Raw genomic sequence first — 16084 nt, 5'->3', positions numbered from 1 at the left:
GTGCTGGGTGGTTTTTCATCGATTATCTCAGTAAGTTATTGTTTTTCTGATAAAATTTGTGCTTAAATTTAACTTTTTTCCCTCCTTTGAAATGGAAATTCTCTTTGCGACTTGTGTATGGTAGATCTCCTTTGTGAGTTAATGTTTTTTCTTTACCGTATAGAGACATCATGGAATCGACAGTTAGGATTGAGTTGTGGCATGGTGGGAAATTTGATGAGCAGCACAACAACTTATACAAAGATGATAAGAAATTTGTGAATCTAGATGATGATCTTGATAGGTTTCAACATCACACAAGGAACCTTATTACTAAATAACTAGCATCAATTACACAAACTCATCAAAGCTTGCATATGCATTAAGTGTTGGATCGGACTTTTAAAATCTTAAATTGAAGTATCACTTCTTCATTGCCGTTGTCGGGTGAGCTCTCGGTTGCTGGCCTTGGCGTTGAGGTCGATGCATTCCCAGCGACCATCTTAGACTTCACTTCGGAGGAACCTCCAACATCAACACCTCGTACAATTTCAGGCAAACACCAGCGGAAATAGTCAAATTTTTTAAAATAACAACAATAATACAGACGTCCTTTCGATGGTTTGGTTTCGGTTTGAACAACTCTAATCTCAGCCCTAACATTGCACTTGCACAGTGGAGTTTGGGGATATCTTACATCAACATTTGGATTCATAAATTTGGATCAATCTAGGGTTTTTAAAATGGGAAAATTCAGAAGTCGCGAAATGAAGAAGAAGAAGAAGTATTCTATTTCTATACCGAACGAGAGCATTTTAGACAAAAAACTCATAAAACAATGACTATTCGCAACTTTATGCGCGTGTTGTATAAACCATACTGACGAGGGGGCATAAGCTAGACATTAAAAAACACAGGGAGTTTTTAGATGATAAATTTTTCACGAGGGGATTTATGCCAACTCGGGATATCACGGGGGTAGTATATGCAATTTCCCCTTTTTATTAATTAATGTAGAGACCTAGTGTGATTCTAATAGATTATGAGGATCGACTCTCGTGTAAAGATTATGAATAATCTGAATACCACAAGCTTTACAAATCTAAAAAGATATTTCTAATAATCACTTTTTAATATATTTTTAACTAACTAATAAAAAGTAAAAATAAAACAGATAATTACTACATTAAAATACCTATTTTGAGTTTTGATCTACTACGTTTTCACATATTTGTTTTAGTACTACAAATTTGAACTTTTTTTGGCTTTTAGACTTATTTCGTCGGACTGCTAATGTACCACCGGAAATGGTTACGCGACATCGAAAATTGTTGATTTGTGTAATGTCACGTCCGCAAATAAATCAAATAGTTAAAAATTAAAAGTTAATGTACCAGAAACAAAATTTGAAAACTTAGTGGACCAATTTCTAAAATAGAACAAGTTAGAGAACTCAAATGTAAAACATGTGGAGATAGGGCCAACTCAAATTTAGTCTTTTTGAGACGTCAACTAAATCATAATTTATGTTTGGTGTGCGATAGTAAATCTTAATATGCCCACTTAATTGAATGTATGTTATATGTGCAAGATATATATCAATTTAACAATTGGTTCAAATTATGAGGTGCATAGTATTATATATGGCAAAAACTTGTGTGAGACGGTCTCACGGGTCGTATTTGTAACACAGATCTCTTATTTGGGTCATCTATGAAAAAGTATTATTTTTTATGCTAAGTGTATGCCTTTTTATTGTGAATATGGGTAAGGTTGACCCGTCTCACAGATTAGGATCCATGAGACGGTCTCACATGAGATCCACTCATTATATATATATGGATCGAATTTCATTGAGTTGAATTTAATATAGCTTATTAATATATATATATATATATATATATATATATATATATATATATATATATATATATATATATATTTGTGTTTGTGTGTGTGTACACCAGTACTTATTAATTAATGAGGAAGAGCATATAGATTATGATAATTTGAATGTTAATATCTGAATGTGTAGAACCCGTAAATCAGACTACGTATAAGTCATGCATGATTCTAGTATTTAAAATTAAAATGATTTTTATCGTATGAGTATTTAAATTCTTTTCTTTAAATTTAATTATTTTACGCAGTAGTTTAATTGTTATCTTTTCAGTTAAATAAGTGAGGCCAGACTGGATGGAGTATTGAGATAAGTTAATAAAGACTTATTTAAAAAGTGGTAATTTAGCATGTTAGTTGTAATGCCCAAGAACTAATCACTGTTAATTAACGAGTATTGAATACTAATTTAATGTGATTACGAAAGGGCTAACCGAGACACGAAATGAGTTTCATGAGAGTTGGAAGTGTGCAAGGGCAGTAGCATCGGCGCACATGCGCGACAAGTACGCACGCACATGCGCGAGACGTCCAGAGAAGTCGGCGCACATGCGCGACGTATATGCGCGCACATGCGCGAGACGTCCAGAGAAGTCGGCCCACATGCGCGACGTGTAGAGGTCCAGAGAGTTGGGCGCACATGCACGACCTAAACTCGCGCATACGCGCAAGGGTACCCGATAGTTGTGAAGAATTCCTCGTGCATATGCGCCGAACAGGGGTGCGCCTATGTGCGAGCTGCCGTGTTGCCACGCGCCGAGACATATGGTCTCGCGCATATGCGCCGGTTGATTTCGCGCATATGCGTGAGACGTGTTGCATGTAGGATCAGCCATTTGCTTTACATGCGTGAAGGTATATATATATATATATATATATATATAAACGTACGAAATCATTCAGAAAAACGGGAAATCGAGAAAACGCTGTCAAAATTGGTTCTTGAATCTTATGATCGCGATTGTGCAAAATCTGTCCGTCTGATTTTGAATCTGACTTCGGTACTGAGTTCCTATCAACGTAGGCTACATCTGGACGTAAGTTTTATTACGTTTTGACATGTTGAAATTATGATGTTGTTGGAATTGAATACACGTCGTATATGATGTTCTTGACATGTTAGACATTATAGAATCGAAGTCAGATTAAGAAACGGACTGATTATGCAATTGTTATGATTTTCTGAAGTTAATTGACTGAGATATGATATCAGATTGTATCAGTACTGAGTATGAGTTGAGGGAATTATTTTCTGGCGATGTAATATTTACCGGGATATCGGGATTGTGCGGTTATACCTTTGATTTTGAATTATTGATCAGATTGGTAGCGATTTGAACGGTATATTGATAGGGTATCATTGATATTGCCATTTCCAGATTGAAGGATTGACAGAGTTTGGATTCCAGACCGGAACTGCAAACGAAAGGTATAAGTCAATGTGGTATTGGGAGATCGACTTGAGTCGGTTTAGACTTGAGTTTCCCTAAATCACATACTTTACTTTATTGCATTGATATTTGCATTGATTGGACTGATGTACTTGTCTTCTTGAATTATAGATAGCAGGTATTCAGACGAGTAATCTTGTGACAGAAGTGCCTGATAGTGGCGGGATCGCCACGGGCACATTGCACGATGTCTCAAGATAGGATATTAGCGATAAAACTACAGTCTATGACGATTAGGTCAGGACACCGGATGTTTGGTTATATCGAGTAAATAGAATTGGAATTTCTTCTATTACGGAATTCGATATAGGAACACCATATTTGGTTATATCGAGTAAATAGAATCACTGTTCTTTCTATTACGGAATTCGGTATAGGAACACCACATCTGGAAACCGGGATCCCTAGACTAGGATTGATTCTAGTCTGAACTGTAGAGTTACGAGCATGGTCGACAGTCTGTGATTGATAATGTTTCAGATTTTGATACATATTGTTGTTACCTGTTACGTGCTTTATATTCGTTTATATGATTGCATGTTTCGTTGATTTATACTGGGATTATATTCTCACCGGAATTATCTGGCTGTTGTCTTGTTTGTATGTGTACATGACAACAGGTGGGACAGGATCAGGGTCCAGGAGATGAGGAGAGATCGTGATAGAGTGGAGACTTCGGACTTGGATGTATATATGGTTTTGACACTTGATATTTAGATGTTGAACCTTAGTTTTACTGATTTGTAGACAGTACAGGACTTGTACTTTCTTTTATACTGAGTTGTATATTAGTTGATTTCACTACGTTCCGCATTTTAAAAAAAATTTTAGACCCTGTTTTATAATTGATTAATTAGTCCCAATGATGATTAAGAACTTGATTAGCGTCCGGGTCCCCACAACAGGTGGTATCAGAGCGATAGATCCTTGAGACTGAGATAGGAGCTAGTGAGCGGGGTAGATTGAGGTTTTCTTTCCTGCTTTTGATTGCTAGCATGAATTCCTATTTTAATACATGTTTGCCTGAATATCTGATTTTGATATGGTATTGTGTATTATTTGGAATGGATCAGCTGTAAGATGATCCGAGGAAAATTGACACTGATATGTGGTAATTGGAAGTACTAACCTCTTCCATTATCAGATTTGCCTCCGAGAAGAGTACTGAACAGGGTAGTACTTCAAATCCTCCCATGGATGTGACAGCTACTCCTATGGAGAAATTGTTGAAAAGGTTCCAGTCTTTCCATCCACCGACCTTGTAGGGTACAGAGAATTCCGTGGAATGTGAGAGCTTGTTGGATGATATTGAAATGATGTTCGAATCTTTGGAATATACTGATGAGAAGAGGGTGAAACTGATAGGACACCAAATTGGTGGATTACAATGAAACGGGCACTGGAACAACGAGGTACGGCCATTACCTGGAATGTGTTTAAAGCTGAATTTTATCAAAGGTTCTTTCCGGTATCGTATAAGAAGGACAAGGGCCGAATTTGCAAACTTGAGACAGGGCCAGTTAAACATTGAGGACTATGTGGCCAAGTTCTCTACACTGTTGAGATTTGCTCCCCATGTAGCTGAGCATGATGAGGCTGTTGCGGACCAGTTTATAAATGGCCTAAATCCGGAAATATTTACGTTGGTAAACACTGGGAGACCGAACAATTTTACCGACGTACTGAACCGAGCTAAAGGAGCTGAAGCCGGTTTATTGAGACAGAGAGAAGCTTTGTTTGTGCCTCCAGCACTGGCACCACAGCAACCACCTCCCAGATTCGAGAGTGTTAGTGGTAGCAGGAAGAAGGATTTCTTGAAGGCTAGATGAAAGCAATTCAAGAAATCGAGAACTAGCTCGTCCAGTTCAAGCGGCTCGAGACAGATCAGTCAGGGCCAGAGTTATACAGGACCATACTGTAGCACTTGTGGAGGGAGGCATTTCACAGAGCAGTGCCGAGGAGTAGTTGGTAGCTGTCGTATACTGTAGACAGCAGGGACACTTTGCCCGAGTGTTCCCCAGAGGAGTGCTCAGGGATCACAGGCAGCTGAGTCATCGGGATCAGTGGCTCAGGCAGGTAGACGACCATCTGCCGTTCATTCTTTCCAGCCAGCACCGTCTACTCAGTCACAGCAGAGGCCCGGAGGAAGCCAGACAGTGAGCCAGCCTCCGAGACAGCAGGCCCGAGTGTTTGCATTGACTGAGGAGCAGGCACAGGATGCACCTGACGATGTAGTTGCAGGTAACTGTTTTATTTCTTGTTATCCTGCATATGTATTGATTGATACTGGTGCATCACATACATTTATTTCTGAGAGGTTTGCATTGAGTCGTGCATTACCTATTGAGTCATTGTCTGCGGTAGTTTCTGTTTCTTCCCCGTTAGGAACAGGTTTGATATCGAGTGAAGTCTGTGAAATCTTGTATACTGCAGTACGATGGGCATATGATTGAGTTATACTGTATTGTGCTTGGTTTATCTGATTTTGATTGTATTATCGGTATCGATATGTTAACCAAGTACCGAGCCACAGTTGATTGTTTCACAAGATTGTTCGATTCAGACCTGAAATGGCAGAGGAGTGGAAATTTTATGGTAAGGGTTCTCGAGCTCGAATTCCTTTGATATCTGCAATGAATATGACTCGACTATTGCAGAAAGGAGCGGATGGATTCCTGGTATATTCAGTTAATTTACTGAAGACGAGCCCATCATTGGCAGATTTGCCAGTGGTGTGTGAATTTGCTGATGTCTTTCCAGATGAGATTCCTGGATTGCCTCCGATTCGAGAAATAGACTTCAGCATTGAGTTAATGCCAGGAACCGTTCCGATTTCGAGGGCTCCATACAGGATGGCACCGATCGAGTTGAAAGAGTTGAAAGAACAGTTGGAGGATTTACTTGCCAAGGGGTATATTAGACCGAGTGTATCTCCTTGGGGTGCTCCAGTACTGTTTGTAAGAAAGAAGTATGGGTCGATGAGACTTTGTATCGACTACAGGCAACTGAACAAGGCAACGGTAAAGAATAAATATCCATTGCCTCGTATTGATGATTTATTTGATCAGTTGCAGGGTTTTTCGGTGTATTCCAAGATCGACTTGAGATCTGGATACCATCAATTGAGAGACAGGGACGCTGATATCTCTAAGACTGCATTCATAACCAGGTATGGACACTATGAATTTATTGTCATGCCATTTGGTTTGACGAATGCACCAGCGGTATTTATGGGATTGATGAATTGCATCTTTCAGAGATATCTGGATGATTTTGTTATCATATTCATTGATGAAATCTTGATTTATTCAAAGAATGTGATGGAGCATGCTGAGCACTTAAGAAATGTGTTGAGAATTTTGAGGGCAGAGAAATTATATGCTAAACTGTCGAAATGCGGGACATATTATATCCGGAGACGGGATATCTGTTGATCCCAGTAAGGTTGAGGCAGTGATTTCTTGGCCGAGACCGACATCAGTACCTGAGATTCGCAGTTTTATGGGTTTGGCAGGATATTATCGCCGATTCATTAAAGACTTTTCGAGTATTGCCAAACCAATTACACAGTTGACTCAGAAAAATGCTCCATTTATTTGGTCAGAAGACTGTGAATCCAGTTTTCTGGAATTGAAAAAGAGATTGACCAGTGCGCCTGTGTTGACGATTCTTTCAGGTACTGGTGATTTTGTTGTTTATTGTGATGCATCTCACCGTGGATTGGGTTGTGTTTTGATGCAGCGGGGGCAAGTGATTGCTTATGCCTCGAGACAGCTGAAACCCCATGAATCTCGTTATCCAATCTATGATCTTGAATTGACAGCCATAGTCTTTGCATTGAAGATATGGCGGCATTATTTGTACGGTGAGAAATTTGAAATATATTATGATCACAAAAGCTTAAAGTATTTGTTTTCCCAATCAGAATTGAATATGAGACAGCGAAGATGGTTGGATTTATTGAAAGACTTTGATTGTGAGATTAAATACTATCTGAGGAAGTCCAATGCAGCAGCAGATGCATTAAGTCGAAAGGTATGTTCGTTATCCTTATCGACGATAGGTGTCTCGAATTTAATTGAAGACTGCTGTTTGTCTGGATTAGTTTTTGAAACAGATTGTCAGCCTATGAGATTATATGCAATTCGAGCTGAACCAGAATTGATATTGAGAATCAAATAGGCACAAAAAGTTGATCAGAACGTACAAAATTCGATTGCAATGGTCCGAGCGGGTCATCAATCGAAATATCAGGTTCGGGATAGTGTTTTGTATGTGAATAATCGCCTTGTTGTGCCGAATGTTTCGGATTTAAGACAGCTAATACTGACAGAAGCGCACAACAGTTGATTTAGCATTCATCCTGGTGGCAGGAAGATGTATAATGATTTGAAGACACAGTACAGGTGGAAACCAATGAAAGCAGACATTGCTACATTTGTATCGAATTGTCTGAATTGCCAACAGGTGAAGGCTGAAAGGAAGAAACCTGGAGGACTGTTGCAGAGTTTGTCGATTCCTGAATGGAAATGGGATCACATTTCCATGGATTTTGTGACACAGTTACCGAGATCCTCCCGAGGTTGTGATGCGATTTGGGTCGTGATTGATCGATTGACCAAATCAGCATGCTTTATTCCATACTAAATGACGTACAGATATGATCAGATGGCCGATATTTATGTTAAGGAAGTTGTCAAATTGCACGGAGTGCCGAAGTCGATTGTTTCAGACCGTGATCCTCGGTTTACTTCGCACTTCTGGCAGAGTTTGCAGCAAGCTCTCAGTACAAAATTACATCTGAGTACCGCATATCATCCACAGACTGACGGACAAACAGAGCGGACGATTCAGACATTGGAAGATATGCTGAGAGCTGTAGTGCTTGATTTCAGCACTAATTGGCAAGATGCATTGCCTCTTTGCGAGTTTTCGTACAACAATAGCTATCAAACGAGTATTGAAATGGCTCCTTTCGAAGCATTGTACGGAAAGAAGTGTCGATCCCCTCTCTACTGGGATGATATCTCTGAAGTTCCTGAGACTGGACCTGACATGATCAGAGATATGACTGAAAAAGTGAAACTGATTCAGAAGAAAATGAAGGCAGCCCAGGACAGACAAGCCAAATATGCCAACCTTCGACGACGACCGTTGGTATTTGAGGCAGGAGACCAGGTGTTCCTGAAGATTTCTCCGTACAGGGGTGTTGTCCGATTTGGAAAGAAATGAAAATTGTCTCCACGATACGTCGGTCCTTATGAGATTCTCGAGAAGATAGGAGATCGAGCCTATCGACTAGTATTGCCACCTTCATTATCTGGGATACATGATGTCTTTCATGTATTGATGCTGCGGAAATATCTCCCTGATGATTCACACGTTATTCGACCAGACGAAGCCGAACTTAATGAATCTCTGAGTTATGTTGAAAAGCCGATCCGGATTATCGATCGTAAGGAAAAACAACTCAGAACGAAAATGATTCCTCTGGTGAAAGTGCAATGGACTCATCATGGTGTTGAAGAAGCCACTTGGGAAACTGAATCGGATATGAGACAAGAATTCCCAGCATTGTTTCACTGATGTAAATTTCTTATACAGTTTTGTATATACTCCTTATTAATATGATTGATTACTGGTGATTTCGAGGACAAAATTGTATCTTAGGGAGGGAGAAATGTAATGCCCAAGAATTAATCACTGTTAATTAAACGAGTATTGAATACTAATTTAATGTGATTACGAAAGGGCTAACCGAGACACGAAATGAGTTTCATGAGAGTTGGAAGGGTGCAAGGGCAGTAGCATCGGCGCACATGCGCGACAAGTACGCACGCACATGTGCGAGACGTCCAGAGAAGTCGGCGCACATGTGTGACGTATATGCGCGCACATGCGCGAGACGTCCAGAGAAGTCGGCGCACATGCGCGACGTATATGCGCGCACATGCGCGAGAGGTCCAGAGAGTTGGGCGCACATGCGCGACCTAAACTCGCGCATAAGCACGAGGGTACCCGAGAGTTGTGAAGAATTCCTCGCGCATATGCGCTGAACAGGGGCGCGCCTATGCGCGAGCTGCCGTGTTTCCATGCGCCGAGACATATGGTCTCGCGCATATGCGCCGGTTGATGTCGCGCATATGCACGAGACGTGTTACATGTAGGATCGGCCATTTGCTTTACATGGGTATATATATATATATATAAATATATATATATATATATACACAAACGTTCGAAATCATTCAGAAAAACGGGAAATCGAGAAAACGCTGTCAAAATTGGTTCTTGAATCTTAGGATCGCGATTGTGCAAAATCCGTCCGTCTGATTTTGAATCCGACTTCGGTACTGAGTTCCTATCAACGTAGGCTACATCTAGGCATAAGTTTTATTACGTTTTGACATGTTGAAATTATGATGTTGTTGGAATTGAATACACGTCGTATATGATGTTCTTGACATGTTAGACATCATAGAATCGAATTCAGATTAAGAAACGGACTGATTATGGAATTGTTATGATTTTCTGAAGTTAATTGACTGAGATATGATATCAGATTGTATCAGTACTGAGTATGAGTTGAGGGAATTATTGTCTGGCGATGTTATATTGACCGGGATATCGGGATTGTGCGGTTATACCTTTGATTTTGAATTATTGATCAGATTGGTAGAGATTTGAACGGTATATTGATAGGGTATCATTGATATTGCCATTGCCAGATTGAAGGATTGACAGAGTTTGGATTCCAGACTGGAACTGCAAACGAAAGGTATAAGTCAATGTGGTATTGGGAGATCGACTTGAGTCGGTTTAGACTTGAGTTTCCCTAAATCACATACTTTACTTTATTGCATTGATATTTGCATTGATTGGACTGATGTACTTGTCTTCTTGAATTATAGATAGCAGGTATTCAGACGAGTAATCTTGTGACAGAAGTGCGTGATAGTGGCGGGATCGCCACGGGCACATTGCACGATGTCTCAAGATAGGATATTAGCGATAAAACTACAGTCTATGACGGTTAGGTCAGGACACCGGATGTTTGGTTATATCGAGTAAATAGAATTGGAATTTCTTCTATTACGGAATTCGATATAGGAACACCATATTTGGTTATATCGAGTAAATAGAATCACTGTTCCTTCTATTACGGAATTCGGTATAGGAACACCACATCTGGAAACCGGGATCCCTAGACTAGGATTGAGTCTAGTCTGAACTGTAGAGTTACGAGCATGGTCGACAGTCTGTGATCGATAATGTTTCAGATTTTGATACATATTGTTGTTACCTGTTACGTGCTTTATATTCGTTTATATGATTGCATGTTTCGTTGATTTATACTGGGATTATATTCTCATCGTAATTATCCGACTGTTGTCTTGTTTGTATGTGTACATGACAACAGGTGGGACAGGATCAGGGTCCAGGAGATGAGGAGAGATCGTGATAGAGTGGAGACTTCGGACTTGGATGTATATAGGGTTTTGACACTTGATATTTAGATGTTGAACCTTAGTTTTACTGATTTGTAGACAGTACAGAACTTGTACTTTCTTTTATACTGAGTTGTATATTAGTTGATTTCACTACGTTCCGCATTTAAAAAAAAAATTTAGACCCTGTTTTATAATTGATTAATTAGTCCCAATGATGATTAAGAACTTGATTAGCGTCCGAGTCCCCACATTAGTAAATGTATTTTAAAAAGTTGGCATGCGTGCAAGTTATTAAACTTCTTTGGTATTTTATTTAATTGTTTTTAAAGCATTAAATGCATGTTTATTTCATTAATTTATGTTTAATTATATTTATGCATTTTAGGCATATAGGATTTAATTCATGAAATTCATGCATTAGAATATCTAGATGCATTTCACGTTCAAACGAGGACTGGAGAATTTTCAGGAAAATTATTTTATTATACGATTTATTTTTATAAATTAAGTTAAGGTATTTTTAAGGGTATTTCTCAAAAATGGGATTTTATTTGGGTATTTTTACTCGCAGAACTTTATTTTTAACGGTACACAAATTTTATCGAATCGAGAGACTTTTTAATGGTTCGGCTATTATTTTCAAAATCGTTTCAACACGAAATATTTTACGGGAGTGTGTTTGAATTTAATGGGCCTACTTTTAAGCTTGTTGGGCTTAAAACCTTTTTAAAACTTTTAAAATGCCAATTTATGGCCCATAAACTAATATTACCTATATAATTAAGCTACTAAGTATTATTTAACCTAAACCTAATAGTCATCAGCCGACACCCCCTCCCCCAGCTGCTTCCTCTCTCGGGTTCAGTGCCGTTCTCCAACAAAAACCGTCGGTGGCCTCTTGTCTTGCTAAAGGAGCTTCACCCCCTCGTTTTTATCATCAAAACACCATAAGGCACGCTTGTAACATCCTTTGTGTATCACACATGCTTATATTACTGATTTATGTGCATACGTCCCATGAAACTTTCGATCCAAGCATAAAACAAGAATGGGTTTCGATTTTTGTATGTATTTTGCACCCTACGATTTGCACAATGCACTCACGTTTTTTTTCTTAATTGCGGTGCAAGGGGCTGTGGTTTGGGGCTGTTCAAGGTCTGATGGTAGTGTCACAATGGAGTCTTGGAGTGAAAAGGGTTCGGTACTGCTGTAGAAGGAGAGATCGAGAGGTGATGTCTTGGGTTTTATTGGGTTGGGCATGATCGAAAGGTTTGGTAGCAGCGGGGATGCATGGCTCGATCTTGGCCTTGGAGTTGACCCACATGGGTCCGTGACAGGTCCTAGAGTGAGCCGTGAGTTGCTGGTGCTGGGCAGGGCCGATCCTAACAATATTTGGGCCTGAGTCTAATTTTTAGAAAAAAGGCCTCTGAATCCACAGCAATTTTTTAAATTAAATCAATACGTTAAAACAATATAAAAAACTAAAAGAATAAAAAAATCAAACATGTCCAAAATAATCGTTAAAAAACAATCCGTCTAACGTTTTATTTTTAAAAATACTAATCAAGACTGTATAATCAAGTTGTTCAGTAATTCCTTTCTGAATCGATAACATAGTCTATCCATTCAATCTTTTTTGTGACATTAGAAAAGTTTTGATGAGCTTTAACTTTGAGAAACTTCGCTATGCACTTGCTACTGTGATCAGGACAGTCAACAAGATTTTATAAACAATATGAGCATTTGAGATTCTAAATGCAATCAAATGAGTATCACATAAAAAAACGCTGATGATCAAGCGCAACAATCTTTAGCCACATCAATAGCTTGAATGAATTTCCCACTTTTTACACAACTAAATAATTGTGAAAGGCTGTCTTACTCACCAACCGAATTCAACATCAAATATACATATCAGTTACAGCTAATCACCACACATTCTTGATACGTCCCACATACACATTTTCAACCTTTCACTTTTGAATTTTGATCTTAGCTGGACCTGATATGGGAATTTTTCGACTGTAAGCTCTTTTTAATCCAGGTCTCTACTCAGCGTTCCTAACATACCTTAAAATATTTATTTGGATTTTTCTATGTACTCTCAAGCAAAATTTCAAAGCAGGATATTTCTTGATTTGGAAATCTTAAAATTTAAATAATATTTTAATTTTATTCCTTTTTGCTCGTTATGTTTTCGTTTTTCTTGATTTTGTTTTAATTATTTAACACAAACAAGTATATATATATATATATATATATATATATATATATATATATATATATATATATATATATATATATATATATATATATATATCTTACTTAGAACGATAAACTCTTAATATAAATACTAAGATAAAGATGTAAAATAATCACACATTTTAATAAAAAAAGGGGAAAAATGGTAAAAAGTAAAGTATATGACCAATAGCTAGAGTCGAGCATATCTGCAAACATGATTAATATTTTAAAAAAACAAATATATATATATATTGGTAAAATAATAATGAGTATATTCACTGTTGTGGGTCCCATAGCACTGCTGGGTTGGATCGATGGTAGTGATGGGGCCGTGAGTTTTGGTGTTTAGTGTGGGTTTCGGTGTGCAGCATGGGAGTTGGGGTTGTGCAGTGATTTTCTTGGCTATGGGATTAGTTTAGAAGTGTAGTTAGGTTCTTAATGATGAGATTTAAAGGTAGGACAAGTGGTTGCAGGGGAGAGGACCGAGATGTGGAGATTTGGTGTTTGGTTATTAAATAATGGAGGGGCCGAGAGTTGTTGAAGTGGGGTATGTGATGGCCGATACTTTGAGGACTTAAATTATGTAGCAAATGGTTTAGGATGAGTGGTTTAAATTATGGTGCAATTTGGAGAAAAATCGAGTAGGTTTCGGGTCGATTCGAGTTAAAACAGGGACCCCGGTCCAAGTTTTAAAACGAATTGGATAAGTTATGAATTGAGCTCGAGTTTTCATATAGGATTGCTTTTATAAATGTTTTGGGACATTATAAGAAGTTTAGTAAGCTTCGGGTTAATTTTAGAGGTCCAGGGGTTAAACGAGAATTTTTGGGTTTCCAGGGGTAAAATGGTCATTTTGCACCCGGGGTGAGAATTTGGTCATGGAAGCGCCCTGAGCACAAATCATGATTTTTTTAAAATGTTCATGCATCACGTTTACGATTTTTACGCTATTATAATAATTATGGTGCATGCTTAATTTAAAGGAATTAAGTGAGAAAGTGAAGAGCACTCCGTCTCCGCCGCGCCGCGTCGTTATTTCGTTTGTTTTCTGTCAAAACAAACCAAGGCATGTTTATATCTTCTTTCACTCTTCAATCAAGCCATATAGATGTTTTTAAATATCGCAAGTACATGATTTTAATGCAAGAAAATCGAAATTGTTCATATTTAATTCAGTTATTTAATTATATAACGTGCAAAAAAATACAATTTTGAGATTTATGCGTTATGGCTTGTGGTCACTTTACTATCAGTATTAAATCCGGTCCCCAGTATCGGTCCGGTCACCAGTTACCGGTTAGTTCAGTTGTTTCACCCAGTACTGTGGCAGTAGTCTGATCAGACGTAAATCCGATCCCCAGTATCGGTCCGGTCCCAGTATCGGTCCGGTCCCCAGTATCGATCAGCTCAGTTCAGTTCAGGGACCACTTGCGTAGATCATAATCTCACCAGAAAATTTATTGCAAGCTATTTCAGTACAGGGCTCCAAGGAGCAAACATTTTACTATGATTTTCAGTTCAGTTATGCACTTATTATAATTGCTCATGACAAGTTATTTTCACGTATGCCTCATGACATGATATTTTATCCCATGCAAATTTTACTATAGTATTTACTTGTTATTTATGATATATGCATGTTGAGTCTTTAGACTCACTAGACTTGATTGTTTTAGGTACTGCTGATGTCGGGATCGAGGGCGGGGACCAGTGAGCTAGCTTGGGTCGGCAGTAGTGGAACCCGAAGACCTCATTTTTCAGCAGTTATTATTTATGATCAAATATTTTTATCTGTCGTTGGATTATTTTTATTTTCTTTTACGGTTATTTTGCAAACATTAAATACTTCCGCTGCCATTTGACCCTTTAACTTTATTTATCAGTTTAATTATGAATGAGGCCCTTTATTTATTTAAAGAGAAAATTTTCAAATTTTCCTCAAATTTTCAAACACGAATTTTCGGGCCTTTACAGAATGGTTCGAATTAAATTAACACACATGTAAAGATAATAAGTAATCTGAATAGCACAAGCTTCAAAAACTCTTTTAAGATATTTCTTATAATCACTTTTTGAAATTTTGAACGAAAAATAAAACACATAATTATTGTTTAAAAAGTGTTGAGGATCGAAGTTGAGTTTAGAGGGGGGGTGAATAAACTCTACTCGTTTTTCGTTCTGATGAGGTACTAAAATCCTGTTAAGGATAGTAGTTGATCTTGTGCGAATACTTTCACCTGATTACAATAAAACGTGCGGAAACAATCTGATGAAGTAGTTGAAAAACAATAAAACAGTAGGCAGCAGTTGTTTATGGAAGTTCGAAGATAAACTCTTCTACGTCTCCCCTTCTTCTGTTTCCAGAAGGTATAACTAAAAGACTTTGGATATTACAGTACAACTCTTGTACACACCCACTTCAGAAGGACTTACACCTCAGCCTACTGAAACTCTTAGTTTCTCAACTCACAAACAATGCGAAACACAAAGTTCTGAAAAGACTCTTTTCAGATTACAGACTCTTCTGACAAAGTATAAATGATGTAAAGATTGTGAAGAGTGTAAGAATCAGTAGCACAAGATGATCTTCAAAAGATCAGATATAAGCTATGAAGCGTGTGCTACTTTTCTTTGTGTTGAACTTTAAATGCTCAAGGAATTTTGATATTCGTCTGATAAGAGAGAAGCTTTGTTCCTTGAAGAATGATAATAAGCGAAGTGTCGTGTCGAACAAGGATTTGATCCAAGTATATATAATCGACTGAGTTCAACGTTCACAATCAGAGTATGTCTTCAGATAACTGATACAATCAGCTTTATTACCGAAAGAAGTTCCTGCAGAAAAGCTATAAAACAATCAGTCTTGTTTTATACTTAATTGGGTAAAGTGCATTAAATGACTCTGTATAGTATTTAATGCTGCAATTAATACTAGTACTAGGAACTCTTTAACGGTAACAATTAAGATAGCAACGTTAGAAAACGTTCTCTACTGGTTTTGTATTGTTATCCCTTTCTACTGGTTTAGTTATAGTAGATCAGCAGCTACTGATAAGTTAT

This window comes from Primulina eburnea, chromosome 10, assembly GCF_022965805.1.
Source record: "Primulina eburnea isolate SZY01 chromosome 10, ASM2296580v1, whole genome shotgun sequence".
NCBI lineage: Eukaryota > Viridiplantae > Streptophyta > Magnoliopsida > Lamiales > Gesneriaceae > Primulina > Primulina eburnea.
The sequence above is the reverse complement of the archived record's forward strand: the minus strand, read 5'-3'. Positions refer to the sequence as shown.